This window comes from Pteronotus mesoamericanus, unplaced genomic scaffold (assembly GCF_021234165.1).
Source record: "Pteronotus mesoamericanus isolate MK-2021 breed Mesoamerican mustached bat unplaced genomic scaffold, CSHL_Meso_final contig_182, whole genome shotgun sequence".
Lineage (NCBI taxonomy): Eukaryota > Metazoa > Chordata > Mammalia > Chiroptera > Mormoopidae > Pteronotus > Pteronotus mesoamericanus.
In genome coordinates this window covers 7,053,545-7,079,435 of record NW_026555078.1, presented here as the reverse complement: position 1 = coordinate 7,079,435, position 25,891 = coordinate 7,053,545, and the positions used below count along the sequence as shown (strand labels likewise).

Sequence of the window (25,891 nt, the reverse complement as noted above, 5' to 3'; positions counted from 1 at the left end):
AATTCACTAATAGTGCGGGGATGTCGCCACGGAAGCCCGCCTGTGCCCTGCCCAAATAAATGAAGTGTGCAATTGAAGTCGACATCAAAATGCCTGTCCTTGCAGATTACGTCTGTGTCCGCTAAGCCCGATGACAAATGGTGGGGGGCCGGGGCGGGGCGGGGATGGCACTCGTCAGTTTTTGTACAAATTACATACCAAAAAATCTAATTTACTACTAATGGCTCCATGGCACTTTATTTTGGGTATTATGCTGGAAAATGACTTCAAAAAGTACATTTTTCATACTTTATATGTGCAGTTTAATTCCAAGGGAGTCATGTGAGGCAGCAGAAAGCCCCACAAGTGATTAATAATACAGATGATGCTGGTTCCAGAAGGTAATATCTCAAAAAGAAGTAAAGGCACTTTCCTCTGCAAGCCCTTTTCTATTTTGCCTGCAGGAGGCCCGTTACTTACACTCCATAATGGAGTGAAAGTTTATTTTAACAAGTACGTTGTAGGAGAAACAGGTAAATTAACTTGTTTGGCAATTCCCGGGGTGAAATTCCTGAAACAGCCATGGCTCCCCACGGATATTAAAGTACATATTAGTTGAAGGATGCACAGAAAAACTTTACAGTTCCACTCACCGCCCCAGGGTTCCCGCCGCCCTCCGCTCTTGAGCACCCCCAGCGCCTGCTCCCAAGACACTGGCACCCCACTAACCAAGCCTCGGGGAGCCAGCAGCCCCTGGAGGTGCTGTGTGGGGCGGATGCCTTCCCCTCCTCCCTTTCTACTCCCTCTTTTTGAAAGGGCCCCTTCCTCTCTCGGGGGCCAGCCTATCTCTTTCAGCAAGTAAAGGCTATGTTTGCAGGCTTTGGGAATGCAAGTACCGCAAGCAACTGCATGGTCCCCGCCCTCCCAGGTGACGCTCCCGGAGTTTTCCTGAGCCACCAGGAGGTTCCATGCGGGACAGAACAGGAGGAAATACAGGTAAGAAGTTAGGAGTCTTTTTTCTATTTATTGTGCCAGAAAATTAAAGAAAGTACTTCCATAGTCTTCAAAAACACATTGGACCTCAGGAGGAAGGTGTAAAAGGCATAACGGGAAACAAAAAAGAAAACAAAACAAAACAAGAAAGAAGGAAGAGAGAGACCTTAAGCACAAAAGAACATAATGAACACTCATGAATTTCACAGAACCTATAGGGCAACCTGAGGAGTCCTCTAGAGCCACATAACACCCACCCACGATCCCATGGAAGCCAAATGAATACGAAACCTAAGTAAAAATGACGCTGTAGGGTGAGTCCCCTGATCCTTCTTTCCATCCAGATTTGCCACACCTCTGGCCTGCATGGACGAAAGTCCTGATGCCACGTGGCACTCTCCCTGGTCTCCAGGCATTCAGGGGCAGGTGCAATGCCCCGCCTTCTCATCAGCTCACTTGCAATCCATTCCCACTGCCCCGCTCTCCATTCTGAACAGGTCAGTTCCTGGGGCAGGGGGTGGGGCATGAGCTTGCATATGAAACCCTGCGGGCAGAATGAAATGGAGGGCAAGGTGTGGGATTCCTGCCTGCCCCCCAACACCTTGGCAGGCAGACTAGCAAACATGAGAACTGCAAAGGGCCTGAGAAAAGGTGCCTATGTGTTCACGCAAGCACACGCGCACAGTGGCGGGCCTCCCCCAGGGGTGCGGTGGGTGCCATCTTTGGTGTATAGTTTGTTAAGTTCTGACAAATTTTACTCCAATGCTACCACGACCGCAATCAAGATACCGAGCAGAACAGAGATACAGTTTCCATCGCCCCAAAGCTCCCTTGAGCCCCTTTGCAGTCACCCCTACCCTTGCCCTGGGCCACTACTGACTGGCTTTGCTGTTCGTCCACGATGTGGTATCAGGGGTTCATTTTTTAATTACTGCTATTATTGAGTGGTATTCCATGGTGTGGTTACACCACAATTTATCTGTCCACCTATAGGGGGGCATCTGTATGGCTTCCAGTTTTGGATTTTATGAAAAGGCGGCTATGAACTTTTGTACCAATTGTTCACGAACACGTGTTTTTGTTTCCCCTGTGTAATTGCTGGTGAGTGAATGTTTAACTTTCTAGCACCGAGATTTCAACTGGTGCGCCACAAGAATTTTTAAAACATGCAATTTAGTCAGGGGCACTGACCTCTTTTCTCTTAGATCATCAAATAAAAAAATGACAACAGCTAACACAACAATAACCGTCAGGTGTGAATGCCCTGTCTTGAACCATAAATATATGGGTCATATAATAGAGTCACATCGCATAATAAGGTTGTGTTTGATTGGTTAATTCTTGATACCAGAAATCCTTATATATACAAGCATAGGCACCTGATTTCTTAAAATGTTACTTTGGAGCAAAAAGGGTAAGTACTTCTATTATTATTTTTTTGTAAGTCAATCAAAATTATGCCCTTTTTTTTGTCAGATTGGCAAAAATTATACTTTCTGGTGTGCCACAGAATTCTGGTCATTAGTTTATGTGTGCCATGAGATGAAAAGGTTGAAAATTGCTGTTCTAGGGTAGGGTCCCCAAACTTTTTAACACCAGGGACCAGTTTCACAGAAGACAATTTTTCCACAGACGGAGGTGAGGTGGGGAGGGGAGACAGAGGGTGACGCTCAGATGGTAATGTGAGCAAAGCTTGGCCCACACCTGCCAGCTGCTCACCTCCTGCTGTGTGACCCGGTTCCTAACAGGCCAGGGGCCAATAACGTCCAAGGCCCGGTGGTTAGGGACCCCTGTTCTCAGGGATTGGCAAACTCCTTTCCTAAGAGGCTGTACCATGTGCAAGAGTTCCAGTTGCTCCACATTTCTGCCAACACTTGAAGTTATCAATCTTTTAAAAATTTTAGCCATTCCAGTCGATGTGTAGGGGTATTTCATTGTGGTTTTAACTCATATTTCCCTAATGACAAATGATGCTGAACATCCTTTTGTGCCTTCAGTGGTCACTTGTCTATCTTTTGGAAAAGCCTGTTCAAGGTTGTGCCTATTTTTAAAATTAAGCTGCTCAACTTCTTATGATTGTTAAGGTTTCTTCGAACATTCCAGGTGGAAGTCCTTTGTGAGATTTTTTTTTTTCAGTCCATGTCTCGTTTATTCAGTTTCTTAATAGTGTTTCTTAAAAAGCAGAAGTTTTAGATTATTATGAAGTCCAACGTATCAATCTTTCTGTAACTCACGGCTTTTTATGTGTCCCAGGTAAGAAATCTGTGTCTACTCCAAAGCCACAAAGACTTCCTCCTGAGAAGTATCTTTTATTCTCTTTGTTAGCATGTCAAATATAATGTTATCTGGGTTTAACACCCAGACTTACAGGTAAATGAAGATGAAGGCAATCAGCCAGACCTCTCCCTTCATCCACTACGCTAGATAAGCACAAAACTAAGCCCTGCACAGGCCAATGACCAGAGAACCCTACTGGCTCCAGGTCTGCTGTGGGGGGCACCAGGCAGCCATGGAGAAAAGTCTCTCAGAGCCTCCACTACACGCCCAACACACCTTCGTGCTCGTCACGCCCTGACCTCGTGCGTGCGCTTCAGAGCCAGCAGCCTCCCATCTCTCCTCTCCAAAGAGCTGCCACAGGCTTGGTCTGATGTACTAGTAAAGTGTCTAAGTTTCCCCCTATGTAAAAAGCTCCCTGTAGAAAACATACACTAGGTGGAGATAATTAGAAAAATAAATGCCTTCCCCACAGACCTACTCCCAGATTCATTCTCCTTCTGTATGTCCAGAAATTGTTTATGTAAATATAGCTATTTACATATATCAATATATATTTATTGAAATACCAACATACATATTTACATGCATGCACACGTATCTATTCTTTAAAAATGGATTCATAGGGAAAACATTTTTCTGAAAATAGCTTTTTCTTCCTCCTATCTTCTACCTTTTCATATTAGTATACGCGATCAGAAGTTCTCCCATGGTGACTTCTGGTGCATGAAAATACACTTACAGTCTCTTTCTTTTGGACTGTAGGCTACCAGAAGTCAGAAACACAGCATTTGCAACCTGTAACAGGTACCCAGCACACTGCTTCTCCCCTTGGATGCTGGGCCCCCAAAGACGACGACTCCTCCTCCTTCCCCTCCTCCTCCTCCTCCACTTCCCTAGGAGGACCCAGCATGGCCCCACTCTCTGCCTCCTTGCCCTCTTTCCCACGTCAACCCCGCTCCCCGGCTGCCCTGGGTAACATGCTATTATTCATGAGCACACTCCAGGCCTCCCTAAGGCCTCTCAATTCTCTGTGGTCAGGACAGATTTTAGGTGGTTCACACTTACAGGCAGTAGAGATGTTCTGATGGAGGCACACGTTTTGGCAGGATGCTTCTGACCGTGGACACTCAGTTTTGGAGCTTTTTGGCCGGAGACGTTTTAGAGATTGGGAGCTGTTTGGGGCTAGAGAATGCGTCTGCTGTGGAGGCACCACAGATTCGGGAGGACTGGGTCTTCTTGGGGAGGCGGATGGCTGTATAGGGTTTTCTCTGGGCGTAAGAGAGGCGTTCCCCCCAAATGATGCAATCCAGTTTATCAGTGTAAGAAAAGAGAAAGATATTTTGGGCAGGAACTCTTTTTAGGAATAAAGATCCACTTGGCAGGAGTATCCTGCATGCTGTATCTCTGGGGAACTGGGGTGAGGCAGAGCGATGCAGGAGAATAAAGAAGCACAAATCTCCTTATTTTTGGAGTGGAGACAGTGTCTCCCAACAGGACCTACTTTATCATCCTAATACAGGAAACTAAGCCATCACCCCTGGTTGATTCAGTACACCACCCAGCATTCATTCTGTCATGGATGCTCCATAAAGTGATCCTCAGCATCTCAGATCCAGTATTAAAAAAAATTCTTCCTTTCTCGTGCTTTTATAACACATGTTATGACAATTCTCATCTTTAATGCAGCTGTCTTAGCTCCTTGCCTCTTCCCTGCAGTATAAGGCTGGAAAACGGTCACATGCCTTACAGACATTTTCAAATACTCTTCTCTTGAAGGTACGTACACAATGATATTATGCTGCTGCGAGAGAAAGAGGCAAAAAAGTTCCTAAAGCCAATGGTTCAGCTTTGTGGATTTACAATAATATTGTTCTTCATTTTTCCAAAGTGTGGAGATGGCTTCTTTTGAGAACAGGGGGAGGCTTTTCTCCTGTGGGTCTGACGGGAAAAGCACCGGGCAAGGCCTGAGGTTTCTTGGACTCAAGTCGGGAGTATCCCACTATGTAACACCGTGACTTGCATGACAGAAAATGGCAGGGGGAGGGGTGACTGCAGCCTCGGGAGGGACGAGGGTGGCTTTTCAACTCATTCCACACAGTCCTGGCTCTGCCCTTAACGCCCCCTGATTGTTTCCTTCCTGTCTGCCTTGTGACTGAGAACTCCTAGGAGTCCCTACCAAATGGGGCACCTGCTCCAGCGCCTTTAGAGGCAGCTAACACTCGTAGTAAGGCTGGAAGAATGTCATTTTGTCCCTGGAGAGCTGTGGCCCGTCATTCTGGCCATCAGCTGGGTCCACGTCAGAGCAACCCGTCCAGCCTGGCCCAGGGACTCTGTGGGTTTCCTGTACGGCTTCCGTCTAGGTTCACTCCTCTTCCTTAGGAATCTGGCATCAGAGGGAAGTGACTGCAGGGACCACCTGGTTTTCACCGCCTCAGAACGTGATGGATGGTTGGAAGCCCTGGGTTCAACCCTCCCTGCCGTACAATTGCCAAAACAACGTGAGCACCGTCCTCAGCATCCCTCAGCTGACTGACCAGACCAAACGGTGACAAAACATCCCCTGTATGGGACGCCTGGGAATTCTGACCCACAAAATTATTTTCTTCTTAAAAAGTATTTAACTTTCCACGTTTCCCTATTTCTCCCTGCCTCACTCATACATGAACTTTTTTACCAGATGATAAAAGGTCTTTATTTAACTGAATAAAAGAAACCCAAGAAGCATAAAAATGACCAAAAAATGGATGACACATACTCGGACAGAAATAATCAGAGATGAAGACACAATACACCTTCAGAAGGCTGCATACACTCAGGCACTCACAGTGTCTCTCCCGTCCTCTGCAAGAAAGTAAGCCCCACCTCAAGGGCTCTGCCTCACCGGCCCCTCCGCTGCTACACCCCAGCACCCGGAACACAGAGAGCGCTAGATGAACAGGGGTTGAAACAGTGGAAGGATGGCTTGTCCAATCCACTGTCGGAGGCCGGAGGCCGGTGGTGATAGTCCCCAGGGCATAAGCCTTTGCACGGGCAGTGAGAGTCCCAGAAAACCAGATGTCAGCCAGCAGGGGGCTCCGATGTGTAGGAAAGGGGCAGGGCCACCTTTAGTAAGGGCCCCCGTTAGTAAGAGTGAGCCAAGGGCATGCGAACGCCACCCGAAGGAGCCTGTCAGGACGACCAGGGCTCCCTGGAAATCCCTCGTCACCTACAACGTCACTACACCTCTTCGCTTGGAAAGAGTATCTTTATCCCCCTTTCTGTAACTCTGCACAAGAGTGACACATCTGAAAGTATTTGGTCAAATATACGTATTTGGGAAAAATACGACTTGGGGTAACTTTTAGGGTTAAGAGGAGAAAAAAAATGAATGAAAACAAATAAATACCAAGAAATAAGTAAACAAAAACCCCAGACAAGGTGTGCACTTCCTGGAGAATTCTGCAGGGATGTGTATGACTTCACTGTGCACACTCTGTACACATTGAGAGCCAGGCAGTGGCTCTCAGTTGGGGATGATTTTGTGCCCCTTCGCTCCAAGGGCATACGGCAATGTCTGCAGACATTTCTGACTGTCATGAGTGAGTGAGAGGGAAAGGGTGTTAGTGGCATCAAGTGGGTAGAGCCCAAGGGTGCTGCTCAACATTCTGGGTCTCCAGGCTAGCCCCGCCACAGCAAGAAATTACCCAGAATGCGAACAGTGTTGAGACTGAGAAACTCTGCACTGAGCTTACATATACACGTGCTATGGTCAGGAAAAGCAGTTCTTCACACCTAACGATCTCAAAAAGCATATATCAAGAGTAAACAAACAGGTGTAGAATTCACTTTGTTGTCGACATCTTTCTCCCTTTTGCAGAATCCCTAGGTGTGGGTTAAGAGGAGGATATCTACGTTTGCAGCTTTGAAACCACTAAAGTAGGAGTTGTAGTCTTTGGTTGCTGTTGCAATCAATCAAGGTGTCTAACCCGGCCGCCTCTGATCTGGAAGGCAGCAGAACAGGGGAGCGCCGTCAGATCTACCGAGGTCACTCACCACGGGGATTTCTTCCATTTCCCTTCTGGCTGGAGGCTGTTAAGATGGTATTCACCATTGCTATGAACTGAAAACATCTGAGGGGTTCTCACAGCCGGACAGGGACAGAGTGATACTGCTGAGCCCAGTGGCCAACCTTCACGATTGATGGAATCTGAGGGAATAAAAGCCTCACACAAAGGTAGACTCCAAGTCGTGACTTCAAAAGTCATGTTTAGGATGGCACTTGGAGTTAGCCAAGGACAGCCCCTCTCCTCCAGAACACCGACCGGAAGAAAAACTCCAGATTCTTGCTACTTTGAAGACATGAGGCCAGCTAACATGAATTATTAAGCAAGTTGAAACCAACAGTTGTTGGCTGCAACAAAAGGTAATCCAAATCAAGCTGGGGGGTAGGAGGAAGAGAATGATCTACATGTGCATTTTAGGTCTTATTTGGCTCCTGTTCATCCATCTTCGGAGACTTTCTCAGCTTCAAGCCAGTGACTGGTGAACTCTCAGTGAAGGATATGCTGGTGTGAGGAGCGCCCCCCCCCCGAGCTCTGCACATTAGGGACGCATTTATCCACGTCAGCCGCACGTTGGGGGCAGCCCTCTCACTTGTGCAGACTGCTTAGCATTACCCCTAACTCCACGTCATGCACAGCAGGACTCGAGGAAAGGTAAATACACAGCTCAAAGTGCGCTCTGGGCGGGGGGCGGGGGTCAGATACCAAGGGTTGCCTTCCCTTTATGCCTCGATGTCCCACCTCTAATGTGGTGCTGGAGTGGCTGAGCTGGGGGTCCTCCTAGGGACTCCCACCCTGTGAGTTAATCACCGTCACTGCTGCTCCCCTGCTTGAGAGAGAGAAACGCAAGCTCATCAACACTCTCCAAGCAGGCGCTTCCAACTTCTGTCTCCTTTAGGCAACAGGAAACCCGTTAACTTTGAGGTCTTCTGAGTCCCTGAATGCTAATGTCCCATTTGCTTCTGCAAAGGCGTCTGCATTTCTTTGCCTATTTTCCCAAATCTATGCTCTTGGTGAACACAATCCCGCGAGCCCTTTCCTGGACCACTTCAGGGCTCACCCCTCTCCTCTCAGCCAAGACACTGTCCCCTGAGCATGCCTCCACTATCTGGCCCTCCCCGTCTTCCGGATGACAATGACCCGTTGATGGAAACCTTCCTAGCAGCTGCCTGCGAGCAGTCAGCAAGGGAGAACCATGGGGACTGAGACTGACCACACAAAAGGGTCTAAAATTCTAGAACTTGCAGGCTCAGGTGGCGAAGCTGACAGGAGACTCAGGGCAGGTATGGCTTACAGCCGTCGCTTCAGAGGCAAGGTGTTCTGGTTTGGTTCTGTTTGACCTGTGAAGCTGTGCTGCAGCTGTTGTCTGTGGTGGCGTTAAAAATTTTTTTTTAACTTCTTGCAGGTGAATGAGAAGCTATACCTTCCTCAGAAGTGTCTTCCCCTCCGCACCCTGTTTGACTGTACTTTACTTACTGATTTTGCCTCCCTGGGGAACCTCAGATGCCGTAACTGCGGCCAAGAACAGAGGGGATGGTGGGGATTTGTAGAGGGGGTTCCGACATTGGCAGGAGGGAGGGAAGGGGCACATGCGGACGCCCGCTCGACTCTGCTTTGAAAACCCCTGCTTGCTCCTGGCTTCTGCGACCACCGCAATGGCCAGAGGCCACCGCCCACCCGACTGGGAGCAGGAAGCCAGCCCCGGGTGCGAGATGGTTTCCACAGGGCAGGAACAGGAAAGGGGTGCCCGTGAGAGCTCCAAAAGCCAGTGGGCCTGACCACGCCAATGTCTTGGGGGAAGAATGTGCCAAATCCAGAAGCAGAGATAGACCCGGGCTGGGAGATCCCTGATACGGAGCTAAGGACCCGTGGGACAGAGCCCAAGGGCGGGGCTCACTGTGGCAGGACACGCTGGGGGACCACAGGGACACCTATCTTCAGTCTGCATTTCCCCCCTCCACACTGTCAGTTAGCATCCTCCCAACCACCACTCTCCCCACCCTCTGGAGCCCCGCCCCCACTCCTGGAGCCACGCCCCCCTCTAGTAAAGGACCCAGGGTGCTGGCAGCCCCCGCGCAACGTGTCCCCAGCCCCAGCTGTCCTCACGGCGGCCCAAGCCCAGCCTCCCGCCCGCACCGCGATCCTTGCCGGTGCTGACAATTGAATATTTCCATTTGCTCGGCATCTTCAATTAGCTCCGTCTTCAGCTGGGTCGACGTGCAAAGCCTCTTTCCCAAAAGCAAGGATTGCATCTCGGAGTGACACTGGCAGCTGTGTCAGTCAGAGCGAATGTCGCCCAGAGCCTTGACGCCAGTGCTCCGAGGCACCGACCGACTGTCCGCCAGGCTCCCGGCTGCCTTCCTTCTAGGAAGCAAGTGGCAGAGAATGGAAGCGGGTGACTCTGAACTCACGCCTGGCTCACTCCAGAACGTGTGCATTACGTGGACTCTTGAGAATTTTAAGAGGAACCACTGATTTCCCCACATCCGATAGTCATCCGCCATCGGAGAGGCATGTTAGAACTGAGCCTTACTCTGTGCTTCCTGTGTCCACCACGTTGAGTCTCACACACCCTGCCCCGGGCTGGCCTCTTCATGGCCTATGATGGAAATGATTATTCAGTTGAACGAATCTCTTCATGGAAAAGGGTTTTCCTAGGCTGAGATCAGCATCCTTACTAGAGAGCTGCTCCTTCAACATCTGGAAGGGGCAACCACCGCAACGCTGGGCCCAAATCTCTAACTGCCCAGGCGCGTGCCACAGCAGCGTGGGTGGCACTGTGCTCTGTATCTGGGAGAGACGCCCAGCACTCTTCTTTGGTTACTTCAAGACAAGTCAGAGGGCATTTAAAGAACCTACCTGAAGTCAGAGGACGTCGGTTGGGCAGGGGAGAACAAGTTAAAGTTAAAATAATTCATCTGTGCACAGTTCACCAAGGAATCAGTTACAGCACCTCCAGAGCAGGGTACCCCAAGAGGCAGGAACTGGAGAATGCAGTAAGGAGGGGTATATCACTAGACAAGATGTGGAGGGGAAGTGACTTCAGAGGAAGGAGACCTTGACCCTTTGTGCCCGTACTTTGAGGTCAAGTACAGGTCGCAGAATTCCCTTATTTTTGCTACAACTGATTCTAAATGAATGTTTAGGATGCTCTCTGGAGTGACGCTTGTCTGTTCATCAAGGTTCAGATGGGCTGGCTCCCCCCTTCCATGGCGCCTTGTGTGTGCAGCAACCGAGGAGGCCAGCCTGCCCAGCCCAGGTGTGCAGGGCACTTCCCTTCCTCCAGGGCGAGGATGGAGGGCAGGAGAACCAGCGCCTGCCCCCAGCTGTGTGTGAGAAAGCTGAGCTGACAAAGCAGACCCACGGGAACAACGCACGGCGAACGGGGGTGATCGGGAAGGGCTAACGCGTGTGGTGCCGACAGCAGGTCCTACCACGTGGCAGGGAGACATGCTGGCAGGGCTGGGGCTGGGCTGCGGGGGCAGGACAGGGAGGCGAAGGGCAAGGCAGAATCAGAGAAGGTTCGAGTCCTCCACGGCTTCCCTCTGGCTACCCTGGAGGTCCTGTCCCTCCAGGGCAGCCGGCCAGTAGTGTGCCAGGGAAGCAGAACGTCTGCATGGCTTTAGCTCCAAGGAAGCCATTGTCGTGTTGGCGCTACTTGGCCACCCTGCTCCCCCAGATGAAGAGTCACTGAGTTTACTATGAAAACTTAAGTCACATACCTCCTGTTTGGGGTAGCTTATCACAAGGCCAGAAGGAAACACAGAACAACCAGGGCCCCTGCCTACTTTCACACAGGTACACCCAGGCACACACACAAATACTGCAGCCATCCAGGGACACGGTCATGTTTCTGTTGGCGCGTGGGTCCTTGGAAAGCCTGGCCTTTCTCCCTTGGAGACACCTGAGCTGAGATACAAAGAGGAACCAAAGCAGGCGGAAGCACATGTTCCATCAGAGACTTGGAGGTCTATCCTATTCCTGCTTCTGTCCGTACACACCATGCTGATGACCCCACATCACTCTTGGGTGGCTGGGGCGCATTCTTCATAGGGAATTTTGGCGCAGCTGATCCTTGCAACAGGATTACTGGTCACTGAGGTCTGTCTGGGCCTCAGTTTTAATGCAGAGCTTTTTATGCTTTCTGGGGTAATCCACCCCCTACAGAAATACATTAGGAAAAAAAAGATAAATGCAAATTTGTCACTTGGTTGTTTTTTTTTTTAACCTTTGTGCCGTTTCCTGAAACCTGTTTATTCAGAAACAAACTACACTCTGAAATATTCAATTGAAAAATAAAAACTGCACCCACAAAGCACTTTTTTCCCTTTATTCAACACGGGAACTTCCCCTATGCCAGCCTCCGGCCTGGCTTCTGGGACGCCCTGCACCGTTCTGGGGCTGCAGAGGGCCCGGATACAAGGAGGAGGCTAGAATGCTACAACTGTCACTAACTCATTGGATAGCGCATACTTTCGTTTCATACAAAGAGACATTGGCAGCCTCCATCCATGGTTAGAACCAAAAAAAAAAAAAAAAAAAAAAAAAAAAGGCTAAACTGTTAATGAGTAATTCATTTGAGAAACAAATATGAAAATAGAAACAGAGATTCAAGATTAAAACCATAAAGGTAGCAAGGAAATAAAAGATTTAAGGTTTCCACCCCAAAAGATTTAAGCATAATACTGCTACAGAAAGAGAAATGAGAAGGCACCTGTCCTGCTCCAATCCCAACAGAGGTCCCGGCCGAGAAGGCAGCACCTCTAGGGTGGAAGGGCCCTACGTGCGAGAGCCCATGGGTATGGAGGAGGGGAATAACTAGTTTGGGTTTAAAATTTAGTCTACCCCTAAAGCCACGAGCTGATTTTCTAACAAATGAGAAACTGGTTGTGAAGACAATCCCCACAGAAGTTTCCAGATAGTGTTTGGGAATGGCTGCACCCCCAGAAGAAGTATTTTGGTTGTAAGGAGTCTGCTTGGAAGGCTCTCTCTTTTTCAGATGCACTTGATTAAAAAGAGAGCGCTCTGTACTGCCCAGCCACACGGCACACGTGTAACGCAGCTCATGCATGAACACACTGAGGGAGAGCTCTGTGGAGTCAGGCAGCCCAAGCGCTGAGGGGAGCGCTTGCTCCGGGAAGCAGGCTTTCCAAGAAGGGGAGTTCAGGCCAAACCTCACTTCCTTTTGCAGATGCTATGAATTCATTCCAGAACCGTAAATGCTAAGCCAAATAAAGGATTTCTGCTTGTATCTGGGCATATTTGATTTTGGAAACACCAGGAGGGACAACAATGACCAGATAAGATGATCAACAGACGCAGGTAGACTCCAGAGGTAAAACTGACAAAAGGTGTCGGTGTGGGGGAAAGGTGTGTTCCTGCCTCGGCTCCAGCGAGGACAACGCCCCCTGGAGCTGGCTTTGCAGGGGCGCAGGTCACTCCAGAGCGACGGGGTTCGTTCTCTTACCAGGAAAGGCAGAATTCATCTTTCCACAGGAAAAGAAGTCACAGCAAGTATCATACAAGCAAAACCACACAAGGACATTGGACAGCAGAGAAGGAAAAACCCACCACAGCCGCGGCACCACGCCGGCACCTGTGGCTTCCCTCGGCCTGCCAGGGGGCCTTCAGACTCCGGCTGTGCCAGATGCCCATGCGGCACTGTCCTTTCAGCACACAGGGAAGGGAGCAAGAGGGAAATAAAAATAAGTATCTTTTTTAAAGCATACCTAGTCTTTCCCAGGGCAAACTCTGAAGAAACCCCAAAGGCCTGCTTCTGCAAGCCCTGACCCCCGGGATGGCGGATAGTGGGCCAGGCAGGCACAGGGAGACCCTATGGCCGTGAGCCTGCGGTGTCCCCTCCCTCAAATGATCACGGCTCCAGAGAGTGCGTGTGTGGTGGGGGAGGTGGGGTGGGGTGCAGAGGAGAGAGGTCAGAACTAAACGCATACTACACAGATCTGGGCTTTGGCTTGAATTACAATAGAGAGAATATGCTGAGAGACTGAACTCCCCCTCACCCCGCCATCTGCAATTTGGTATTTATGGCTCCCTGTTTGTCTGAGGTAAGAAAAAAGTTCTTGCTTTCTTTAAAAATAATGTTTCCTTCTTCACAGAGCCAATCTCACCTAAAATGGAACCCACACAGTCAATACAGCATTCCTGGAAGTGACTTTTCCTGCAGCTTGCTGTACTCTGCATGCAGACGGATGAACTTGGTGGCTAAACTAGGAGTGAAACCCAATGCTGGAAAATCCCCCTTGTGAGCCATGGACCTCTTAGTGTCCCTGTGTGTTACCTCCAAATCACCTTTAGAATTTGTCATCTGGCGCTCTCGTACCCAGGCGAAGGTGCATGGGGTCCCAGCGGCAGAGGCGGCTGGCCACGCCGAGCACCTGCGGCCCCACCACAAAGCCTCTGTGAAAGCCTCCACCTGGGATGGTCTCTCCCGTGCCAGACACCTAGAGCGCTTCCCACTGGGACCTGGAATCCACCTTGGGTTATCCTCTGATTATCTCTTGTGCATATACAGCGTCCTCCCAAAGAGGTGACCTCTGCTGTTGGTAGGGACACTCAGTCCTCTCCACAGTCCCTGTAGGAAGCCAGGGGGCATCATCATCTGGAACAATATTTCACTTCTAACAAACCTGCCATATTTGCATCCTGGGAAAAAGAAGGAATCCTTTGCGAGTCAATTCTTAGTTTGGGAAGGATGCTTGGGAGAAGCAGAAGATGCATTAAGAACCACAGGGGGACACCCCTTCTGACAGAGAGTCACAGCTTCAGGTTTCTGAGTGGCAGAATCACAAAAAATTTTTGTTTGTTGAACTGCTATTGAGAGCTGGCAAATAGCAAAGACAGAGACCCTAACTGGCTGCCAAGATCTGATCAAGAGCTTGCTTTAATTAAGGGTTTTTTGGTCCTCAGAAGACTCAGAATTGGACTTTTAAGGATGTTCCATGACTCCCAGGCAAACCTCTAGAACCTATCACATGACCCAGCCAGAAGGGCCCCCTTGGGGTTAGGACAGGCTTGACATTTCCATATACTGTGGTCTAGCCCGTAACACTGACTTCAAAGGCAAAAGAAACTTTGGTCTTACCAGTCTTGGTGGGCGGGGGGGGGCGCTTAGGGATCTTACCAACAGGACAAACTTCTGAGCTGAGCCGTTTGTAAACTCACCTAAAATACGTATTATTAAGGTGCTAAGAACTTGTGCGGGTCTAAGATCTGTCTCAAACGGAAAAGCCACATGTTTAAAATGACTGGCTATGGCTTGTACCATTTCTCACTAGAAGAACACAGGGCTTGTTGGAGAAATGGCCGACACCTGGTCTGGAGCAGGAAATAGGCACAATGAGCCCAGAGCGCCTTTTCGTATCAGAAGATGAGTCCACTAGCTTCACGTCAAAAGGACTCAGCTCCAACTGGCCAAAGATGGGACATTAATTACATTAATGAGCTCTTATAATAACATTAAATTGAAACACATCAAATAGGCTTGAACCCAATAGTTGCAGTGATATTTTATAAATATTGAAACCCACTGGTCACCTTTGGGAAGTGTTAGGGAACTCGCTCTTTGAAAACTGACAAGAAAAAAGGGTGATTACTCTGCCTTTGCTACAGGAAGTACCACTGAACTAGCTAAGTGACTGATGATGTCTCTCATGTTTATTTAAGATAAAAAGAAAAGGATAAAATTATATCCCTATTTTACAGCCCCTAATGAATGAATTTATCTAAACAATGAATCATCAATCGGTCTAATACCAGAAAAAGGAAAAACCAGAGGCAATGAACTGCCTGACGGTGGTACAACACTCTACTTAGAAGTAGTTTTACCCCCCCCCCCCCCCAAAACCAGTGTTTTTCTTCAGTCTGAATCTCCCCAAGCCTCCAGAGCAGCTGTTCTCAACCAGGGGAGCGACTGTGGTCCCCTGGGGACACTTGGCCCCGTCTGGGGACAGTTCTGATGGCAGTGCCTGCGTGTGTGAGCGCACAGCCCAGGGGTGCTGCTCAGCATCCCACAATGCACAGGGCAGTCTCCACAGGGGAGCATCTTCTGGCCCAAAACATCAAGTGCCAAGGCTGAAAAACCCTGCTGTAGCGCTTAACTACCAATGTGTAGAAAATCCAGGGGACAGAGAAACATGTTAAATGACAACACAAGATGAATCAGAATTCAGACTGCGGGAAACTACAGAAAAAACAACCCACTCTTCAACAGCAGCAGCAACAAGAAAAAAGATAGAAGTGGACAGGTAATTATGGAAGAAAACCTGCAGATGAGGAAGACATATCAATCAATTGCAATGTAGGAAGCTTGTTTCCTGGGTCAAAAAACAGTTAAAAAAAAAAAACTACAGGCAATTGGGGAAAAGTAAACACTGAGGAATTATGTCTTTTAGGGTGTGTTATTGGTGTTGTGGCTGTGTTTTTTTTTTGAAAAAAAACCTTTCTATATTTTTGAGATACAGAAAAAATTATATGCTATCCGGGGATTTGCTCCATATCCCTTGTTATTGGAGGGTGGAGTGTGGTGGGAAGTGAGAGGGTTACAGATGAAACAAACCTGGTCCAGGTTTGATGGTGATTTGGTGGAAGGTAATAGGACTTCGTTAACTATTCTTTGCAGTACACTGAAATGGACTCTAATAAAAAGTTTTAATACTTAGAAAACAATGGTGGCCAAATACACCAGACTAACTGTACCAGATGCAGAGTTATGCTCTCTGTCAGTAAAAACAGGGCCTGTGACCTAGAACTCCATGTGACACCGGGTTATGAGAAGACCATCTGGGGACACACGCTAGACCTAAATTCATTGAAGTTTCATGTCCCTCTTGAACATGAGTTAAATTTGCTTTCTCTGGACTAAGTGCTGCACAGTGGTTACAGCTGATGCTTAAAACAACGTGATAAAGCACAGCAGGCCAATTTAGTCTGTCCTCCGGTGCTTGCCTGGTTTGGGTTGGGGGGTGTATGCGGGGAGGGGAGGGGGTCACCGCCCTTCTGACCCCTGTAGGCAATTAACTCATACTTCCAAGCAGGAGGTGCCATTATCTTTAACTCAGCAGGCAAAACTGTACATAATTAGAGGTCATAATTGCGGTTCCCTTTTTAAAATGTGACCACAGCATCCAAACTGACCTCTTGCGGCAGTGCTGCCTGCATGCTGGGAGGTACATAAAGGCGGGGCCAGGCCCTGCCCATCAGCGTCCAGCGAGGGGCAGCCAGAGTCCCCCCGCAGTCTTTGAGGTCAGGAGTCCACACTTATTCCCTGAAGAACTTCGATCTGTTTGGGGTTTAGTAATTATCATTTTTCACTGGGAAACATTTTACCTCTTTAAATAGACACAGACCAGCCAGAGCTTAACACAGTCTTCTGGACCACAGCAAAAGGCAAAAGCAGCCACTCAAATTAACACGCCAGGAGTCATGTACATCTGCTGTCTAATTACCCATGCAATCATAAAGTGGAAAAGATCGATTCCTGATCATTTTTCCACTTTAGTGTTTTGTAAAGTTGCTACGGAGCCTTTACTTCATTTTAAAAATTCTGATTTATTGTTATTTTATGACATCTCCTAATTGGCCTCACCTAGCAATATTTCTACCTTATAGAGTCCAAATCACTACAGGGAATGAACAATTTTGCTGGGAAATAAAACCTATCTGGATTTTCATGTAGCCAGATGCTTTCAGTCCTAAGCATAGAATAATAGAATGTTCGTGCTATAAGAGACCCTGTGAAATCATCTCCTAGATGAAATGCCTGTGGCAGGTCCACGGAAAGGAAGCAAATGCAGTGGCAGAAAATGATGGGCGAGAAACTCCCACAAACAGCTGATGATCACCTTGAGGTTGGCACTTCACTTGGTGGCCACCTCAATCCCAGTTACGCTTCTGACATGAAGCCCAAAAAGCAGCTCACCTGTCTCTCATACTCCTTTCCTAAGGAGCGTCTGCTTCTGCACCTTTCCTCAGTAGCCATTAAAAAACCCTGACAAATGGTGTTTTAAATCCCCAGCCAATGCTTGAAACACGGAAAAGAGATGTTGCAGCACCAGCTAATCTCTTCTTGGCTGACAGAAGGGACTGAAATTTCAAAGTTTGATACAAGTAGCTTCAAATGGATGAGACAATGTCAAGTCACAACATTTAGACAGCCAGCAAGGATTCCCGCTTGGAGGCATGAGCCTAGAATAAATGGCCCGGAGAAATATATCGTTGTTGTTTTTTACTAGTATACTTTTCTTGAATTGAACAGCCTGGGAGGGAAGGATGGCTCTCTGTATTTGTAAAAACTCTATTCAGAAAAGAAAAGCTTAACTACTATTCAGAGGTGTCCAAAATTAGAGTTTAAATAAAAGAATAATTGCCTTCCTGCTTTCATAGGCATGTCACTACAAAGAAATACTACTTTACTACTATTTCCTTTCAGTTCAGTAAAATGAGTCAAAGGAACGAGTCCCAAACACAGTGCAGCAAAGGCATTTAATTGAGACCAAGTTATTTGCATCTCAATGTAACGTCACTGCAGGATTCGCTAATGCGAATGCAGTCCTGCAGTTCATTTGACCACTGCACGGAATACGGGGGATGTTTCTGTGGTAAATTCTTCAAGTTTACCTTATTTATTGGAAGATTTCATGTAGTTACTTGGTTCAGAAACTCCAATTCCACGCTTCACGAGCGTTTTGCAAAATACATGCCAGTTTGTCACAGTCCCGGAACCGGGCCTGACTGCTGCCACCAGACATCCTAGTCAAGGCACAGGCTGGGCTGCCTCGAGCTTCGCTTGACCGCTCTCAGTATGGCAGGGTCCACCGTATTTATCCCTAAGTGCTATTTGTTGTATTAATTTACACAAACAAGCCACAAATTAAACACCATCATTTCAAATCTCAATTAAATTTTGGTTCTGGACTGCGCATGTCATTTAGCTCTTTGTTGGCCATGGCAGCCAGGCAGCCTCAGCACCTGGTGGCCAAAAGGGTTAAAAACGGAGCAGGGGCGGGGGAGCTAAGAGGTCAGCCTCCCCCTGGCTCTTCATCAGGCGGAACAGGTTTCCGTAAGACTTCCCTTCCCCTTCCTAACATCCTGGCATCTGTTGAGCAGCAAATGTGCGCCCTCCATTTTGCTTCATTTTATTCTCAAAAGAAAACTCTCCAGTTTGGACGACAGAACACAATCTTGCTATTTCTTCACATTCTCTAGCTGCCTATTTTCTCCATCTCAGCACTTAGAATAGCTAATGAATCCAAAATGGAGTTAATTTTATTGATCCCATTTCACATGACATTGTTAATTTATCCAGGTCTTTATTTTACTATCTTTCATCTGGACTATGCCGCGTCCCACCAAACCCGCTGAGGTCACTCCACGTGTTTCTCTCTCTGCTGTTTTCAGAGCTGGAAGGATGAGAACCCAAACTCAAAGCAATTTTGAAGATTAAGCTTCCCAAGTAAATTCATTTTTTATCACAATCTTCATGTTCCGAAGTGGCCAAGTCATCTTGGTCATGTTTATTAACTAAAGGTAATAGGAAAGATCCTAATCAGAGCTTCAGTGTATGCAGCTGCACAAACCAATTCTCTCCCCGAACGTGGACAGACGGTTCTCACCTCCAGCTTCCGAATCTCATTAACGCCCTGGGACCTGATCGGCAGCACCTTGGTTTCTTGATGACCACCAACAAAAGCTGTTTGTGAGCAACGAAAGGGCTGCACCCACTGAGGAAAGCAGGAAACCACCCAGAAGGAGGGGCGGGTATCAGTGGTCCGTCCACAGGGTGACTTACATGGAGCCTGCAGGAAGTGCCCCCAAACACTGGGATTTTGTGCACATTCCTGGAGCAAGTCCATGACTTTTATCCACCCTTCTCAGGGATGGATTATACAGAAAAGGGTGAGTCACTAGATTCACACTCACTTATCAGAGATTGAGTTTCACTGGACAGTGCATCATTAGAACAGGATTAAATGCCCTCCTGTTGCTGAAAGAAAGCTTTATGATTCTTTGGTCTGGAATGAGTCTGAAATCCTTTCAATGCCAAGAGAGCTGCATTCTGTTAAGAACTGAATGTCTGCATGCCCCCATGATTCGTATGTTGAAGCCATAATGCCCCAATGTGATGGTATTAAAGATGGGGTCTTTGGTAAGGAATTAAGAGTTAGAATAGGACATGCAGGTAGGGCTCTAATGATGGGATTAGTGGCTTTACAAGAACTGGAGGAGAGGGGGGAGAGAGAAGGGGAAGGGGAGGAAGAGAAGGTAGGGGAGGGAGGGGGAGAGAGAGAGAAAAATCTCCTTTCCCTCTCCCCCATATGAAAATAAAGGCCAGGGGAGGACACAGGGAAAACATGGCTATCTGCAAGCCAGGAAGCAAGCTCTTACTAGAAACCAAACCCTACTGAATCTTGATCTTGAACTTTCCAACCTTCAGACTGAGACAATATATTTTTGTTGGAGTCATCCAGTCTGTGGTATTGTGTTTTGGCAGCCAGAGCAGACTAAGACACATTCCTTGGGTGGTGTTGTATTATTAGAATTCAATAATTCACAAATAATGTGTGCAGTGGACACTGTAGATTGCTCAGCTTATATTCCACCAGCCTTCTTGCTGGAGAGGTTGGGACACTAAAACAAGAAACAAAAAAAAACAAAACTTTCAGTTTCCAGACTCCCTTGCAGCTAGGGTTCTGGGTGTGAATTTATTCTGCTAATTAGATGCATTCAGGTTAACTGAAGGCACAGGTGAGGTGGGGCTCCCTTTGGCTGTTTGGATGGGCACATAGGAATTTGGAGGCACTGGTTCTTCCTGCTGTGGTGGTCCTGTGTCTATTCTCCAGTGCCCTCCCAGGATGTCAGTGGCAGATGCAGGAGTGGCAATGGTCTCTGGGTCACAGATGTGAGGCATGTTCCTGACCTTATAGTTCCAGTGACGGTGGCCTCTCTGGTAGATGGTTCTATATGATTCTGGAAATCATCCCTAAAGCACCAAACTGGATTCTTCTCCTTTGGACTGTCCAACATTCTATAAGGACTTAATTCCCTGGATGGCCTCTCTTTCTACTTCAACTACTTAGAGCACTTGCCATTCTTTTCTCTGTGTCCCAGGCCATAGAACCATGACATCACGGAAGAAAAGCAGAGAGCTATTCGCCTCCAGTAGGGCAATGGGGGAACAGCTTAGTTCATTAAATTAGAACCAGTTTGAAGCAGTTATGTTCTGTAGCTCTGTTTTTAAAAAGATAACCAAGAAACTCAGATCTTTTTTTAACTAACACAATTTCAGGAAGATACTCAATGGACCAAATTTCTACAGTTTCATGAGGCTGGCAGAGGGAGGGGAAATCTCACTCACTTTTTTTCTGGACACAAAGTGCCTTCTGGGCATGCTCCTGGCTACCAAGCTAAATCACTAGCATCTTCCATATACAGAGTTTCTTCTGAGGGGTAAACATGGAACCTCTGCATCTGTCACTGAATTCATTATTTCTTATCCTTCTCCTATGAGGCCATGACAAATTGCCCTTGTTCTCAAGAGTTAGGCACTTCAGTGGTACATGTGCTTGTACTAGAAATGAAAGCTGTGAGTATCAGCACATTTCTCTCTTTGCCTTTGCTGCTAGGAAACTCAGAGCTGGGTTTTGAATCAATGGCTGTCATTTTCTTTGCCTGCAACCTTGAAGTACAGCCCCTTCAGAGTGCCCGTCTCTCCCCTTCCTTCTCACATGGCTACTCTTTAAAAATTCCTATAGGAAGAATGATGAATATTGTTTTCTGGGCTTTGATCATTGTCATTCCCCTCCCCTTCAATTTTTTTTTTTCTTGAGAGGGAGGTATATAGATAAATAAAACAAAACATTTACTTAGAGCAGGTCAGCGGCCTGAGAACAGGCCCTCCCAGCTCACCTAGGGGGATACTGAAGAGGAATGAGAGATAAGGCCCTTCCCTTTTGTCCTGTGGAGACAAAAAGATCGCTACCCAGAGGAAATTCCACAACTGTGTTTCTTGAAAAAGGCATGCGATACCTAAATCAGGGCACAGTTGCTCAAGGGCATACCTAATAATTTATTAGGCTCTTGTTTCCTCTAAATTTTATACTCACTTTGACAGTATCAAAGATGATGATACTCTCACTGCTCTCTGTTAACTTATGGGTCTTTACTCAATAAGCTTTCTCGCGGGTCCTTGAAAACTGAAAACACAAAGTCTCTTGGGGCAACATGCAAGCAAAAAAGTGGCATGCTGTTCTTGATGAATTTAGAAAAGGGCCTGAGACGAACAAATAAATCAGTGTGCACTCTCAACTCTGATGTCACATCTTTTTCTCATCTGCCAACTAATCTCAGGCAGGTTACTTAGGCACAAATAGCTTCTGTCTCCTTGTCTATGACATGAGGGAGTTTCTTTACCTGGAAAAGAAGGGTATCAAACTAAATTGCTAAAATCGATTCTAATCCCCTATTGAAGCAAGCTCAATCCTATGCACCCATCTGAGCCTGAGATAGGACTAGGTCTGTCCACTTAAGTCCCCGGACCCGAGCCCAGGGCGCTGCCTGCCCCACCCTGGTGCCAGCCCCAGTGGCTGCACTTCCCAGGCTGGACAGCAAGGGCCGCCCATGCTGGGCCTTCTTGTTTGGTTAATCTCTTTACATCTATTTGCTTTGCTGCCCCGACAACTCAACAGCAAACAAAGGCCTGGGCTTCGTGCCCCGGGCTCCAAATTGGGAACCTGCCTATTTTGTTTGCTTTGGGGCACACGCAGGGAGCAAAACAGCAGCTTGTGTAAGTCAAGTTGGCGATACCCTTCACTCAGTCGTGGCTGTGAAGAGATGGAGGGGCGCCAAGGACCCCGTCCTTGGTGGGGCCCAGGGCGGGTACCTCATTCACACTGCGCCCCCGCCACAGCCCCGCTCACTGCGTTCACCCCCGGGGTGGTTCCACTTGGATGGGAACTAACTGTATCTTCTCAATTTTGTCAGATTTATTTTCTCAGCCCAGTGGGGACCAAGTAATGTGAACACCTTCTATCTAAGCAGAGCATTTCAAAAGAAAAGACACAGGCTTACAAGCAGCACATTTGGAGTAACACAATTCCATTTTCTGATCGTATCCGAGGGCCAGACCCTGCCTGTGATTGTAAAACTGTTTATCAGGGAAGGTGAAGCGAGCCAAGCCTTTTAAAAAAGCAAGAGAATTAAAAGAATTTACCTCCAGATGGTTTAATAAAGAACAAGGAGGAAGTAAGTGAGGCAAGGGCAGTGTCTCCTGTGGAAAATTATTCTGCAAGCCGTCTAAGCCAGATATAAACAGGACTGGTGGGTTAATTATGTAATTAAACTGCAGTCAGCACTGGGCAGGGTCTTCCATCTTTCAAAATCCAAACTAGTTATTCCAGCTTTCATTGGGTATAGTTTAGAGATTTTGTTTAGGGAAGGTGCCCAATCTTTCTTGTCTGGGTTAGAATTAAAAAAAAAAAAAAAAAAAAAAAAGGCACTGCTTTGCAAATCTGGCTTCTTGTCTAGGGGATAAAATTGTCACAATCCCCTCTTCCTGCCTCAAATACCTTTTGCTTCCACTCTTCAGAGTTAGGAGGATAAATAAATTTTTTATTTTGGCAGAAAGCCAAAGTAATACCCCAGCGAGCGCTCCGACTTCTTTTCAGAGACACATACTGTTTCATGTTTGATTTTCAAAAGCAGAACAATTTTCACATCGTTATACAAAAGGCTCCCACTATTTAAAATGCCACTTCCAAATTAACATTATACCCCCAAGGCGGCGTGCATCTGACCACCCTGAATTCTATCCGTTTAAAAAGGTGAACAAGTTCTTGCTCAAGAACTTAGTGACGATGACAGGAAAAACTTTCGGGCTAGAACAAGAAGTTAAAGCTGGTTGCTGCTGGAAGCGGGTTTTGTTTCTTGGTTTTGTTTCTTCGCAGGGCACGCCTGCAGCTGTTCACCCCGTCGGCCTGATGCAGCAGGAAACGGCTCCTCTGTGCGGCTCCAGTGGCAGGGCTGTCACGGGGATTTGCAGGACCAAGAGACCTGCCGAGTAGCACTCAGTGCCTGTGTCTCGCGGTGGTGGTGAATCTGATGACTTGCTGTCTTAAAATTTTAACAGCTGGGCAGAAGCTGATGGAATAAGAAGATGGCTTCCTGTATCTAAAACTCCTTGTTTCACCTTCAATACAGGCCAGGATCTTCTTAATAAAGTAACCTGAGTGCCCCTGACAGAATTTATTAACTTGCTGCGAGGCATGCCTACCTCTTCCAGTCAAAAGCCAGAAGTGGGACATGGGACGTTTTTGCCAACGAGCGAAGCGGTTAAGGGAGCAGCCCGAGAAACGGCCGGTCTGGGCCACTGGCAGCAATTCTAGCTCAAACCACCGCAGGCCCCTGGGCTGACATGTCTGTCCATAGGGCAGTTGGTTCGTGGGCATTTGCGAGACTCAGTGTGAGCAGATGCACAAGTAGAGTTTGTGTAGGGGTGGGGGATGGTAGGGTGGGGGGAGTAACACTTGAGTAGGAAAAGGCATCATTGGGTATGAGCTTTCTGTCCTCACCACTGGGTCAAAAATCTTTAAAGCCCCCTAATTTTGCTTAAGGCAGAATAATCTATAGGGAGAGGTTAAGGGGGGAACATGTCTCGGCAGATATGGAGTTTCAAGCAATCATATCACAAATGCATTAGGATGCACGCTGGCCACCAGCCACACTGCTCACGTAGGAGCTCACCTACGGGAGCCAGAGCCCACGGAACTGCAGCACGTCATCGCTTAAGTGAAACAACCCCAAAACTGGGGTATAACAACCCCAATTTTACTACAGACCAACCGACATAAGCAAGTTAAAAGTTAAGTGCCTCTGGCATCTCATCATTGTTACAGTGAAAAAGGTCTCCCGGCCTAACCAGAGTCCACATGGGACCAGTCTCAAGAACCCCCTTCTGGCTAAGCCTCTGCCGGCTCTTCTCTGTCCCAAAGCTGAGGTCCAACCTTCCCGTCCGGCTTTCCAAGCCAAGTGGCTTGCCACTCTCCCTGGAGCAACCCTGTCCCTGCAGTCAGCTTCTCACTGGCCTCGGCCAGCCCTGGCTCTTCTCGTGGCCATTTCACTTCGTGTCACCAGCAACCCAGACTCCTTCCCTGCTCCATTCCTCCTAAGGAAACTGTACCCACTCCTTAATGAAAACCCAGTGTCCGCACGTGGTTCCTGTTACGTGAATGACGTCATCAGAACCTTTCACGGGGAACAGATGACTGCAGCCTGGGCCACGCCCCACCTCCCGTGCCAAAGCCAGGTGCCTCTGGACGGTGAGGAGTGCCAAACGAGCCTCTCACAAGTATCTACCCTCCCCCAGACCGCACATGTGCGGTGCTGACTTTCCGAGAACACTGGTGCAAATGGAATGTGTCAGTCCGGAAAACTGTCCAAAGAAGGAGCAGGTGTCCTAGGAAAAGGATAAAAGAGTAAGACCTCAACATGCTTTTGTGTGCTATCTGCCTACCTTACCCCCACTGACTAGTGAGAAGGGCACCAAAAAGTGAGTTCTGGAGCCAGACACATCTGGGCTCAAACTGACCATTCAGTTGCTGTGTGGCTTCGGGCAAGTCCCTTCACCTTTCTGAGCCTCAGTTTCTTTTCCAAAGAGAACCAGGCACTTTAGTTCATAGGGTGGTTGTTAAGAATTACATTTTAAAAAAATTAGAAAATAAAAACTATATTCAAAAGAATTTTTTTGGTTGGTTGCTTTAGAAATGCTGGTTTCCCACTCCCACCAGTCAGCCCCAACAAACTAGGGAAGAAAATGGACCAAGTCCAGCCCTGTAAGCTTTGCAGTGGCCTGTGTCCCCGTCCCTGGCAGAGCCCTCCCCGCGCGGAGCCCGCAGCATCGCTGCTGGGCCTCGTGCACTACGCTGGTGGCTCCCCAAGGTGCCGATGCACTCAGGCAAAATGAAGCTAACATCTGTATTCTATTTGCTAATGAGCAATCATCATTTGTACCTTTCTCCAGCCTGGGATTCAGCTGCTTGGAATACTAATGCCATTAGAAGCTGGAGTCTTTTTTGAAAAACATACACTCATTTAGCAAAACCGTATTTAACTCATTGACATTTGTATGGTTCCTGGGATGCTTTGGCAATGCATACATGGCTGGTTATGAAGCTCTTGATTCCCCTCTACCCCACCCCTCTGTACTTAAATATTTGGGTGTTTCAGTGGGGATCGGGGGCCAGGAGCCTTGAATGGTCCCAGACTTGCCTTTTCAACTTGCTCACCGTGTACAATTGGACAAGTCAGTCGGTGCATCTTTCTTTAACTTAATTTTTAACCACGTGACCAGTACAAGAATACAGTAGCTTATTTTGAAAAGGTAGGCCATTACAGAAAGGTCACCTGCTCCTCTGGCCCTGCCCCGTTTCTGAAGGTAGCCTTCCTTACAAGCTTGGTGTGTATCTGTCCAGAGCTTTTTCTCTGCGGAAGGATCAGACAAGAATCTGTATCTTTCAAAATTAGACAGTGTCACTGTCTCACATAAATGGAAACAGACTATACACTACTTTGCAACTTGTTTGTTTGTTTTT

The 25,891-nt window shown here is 47.7% G+C and overlaps 1 protein-coding gene across 5 annotated transcripts in view; it reads right to left on the bottom strand.

Moving 5' to 3' along the window:
• The window catches only part of FOXN3 (forkhead box N3), a 352,396-nt gene that overhangs the window by 32,243 nt on the left and 294,262 nt on the right, over positions 1-25,891 (bottom strand). The window lies entirely within an intron of this gene.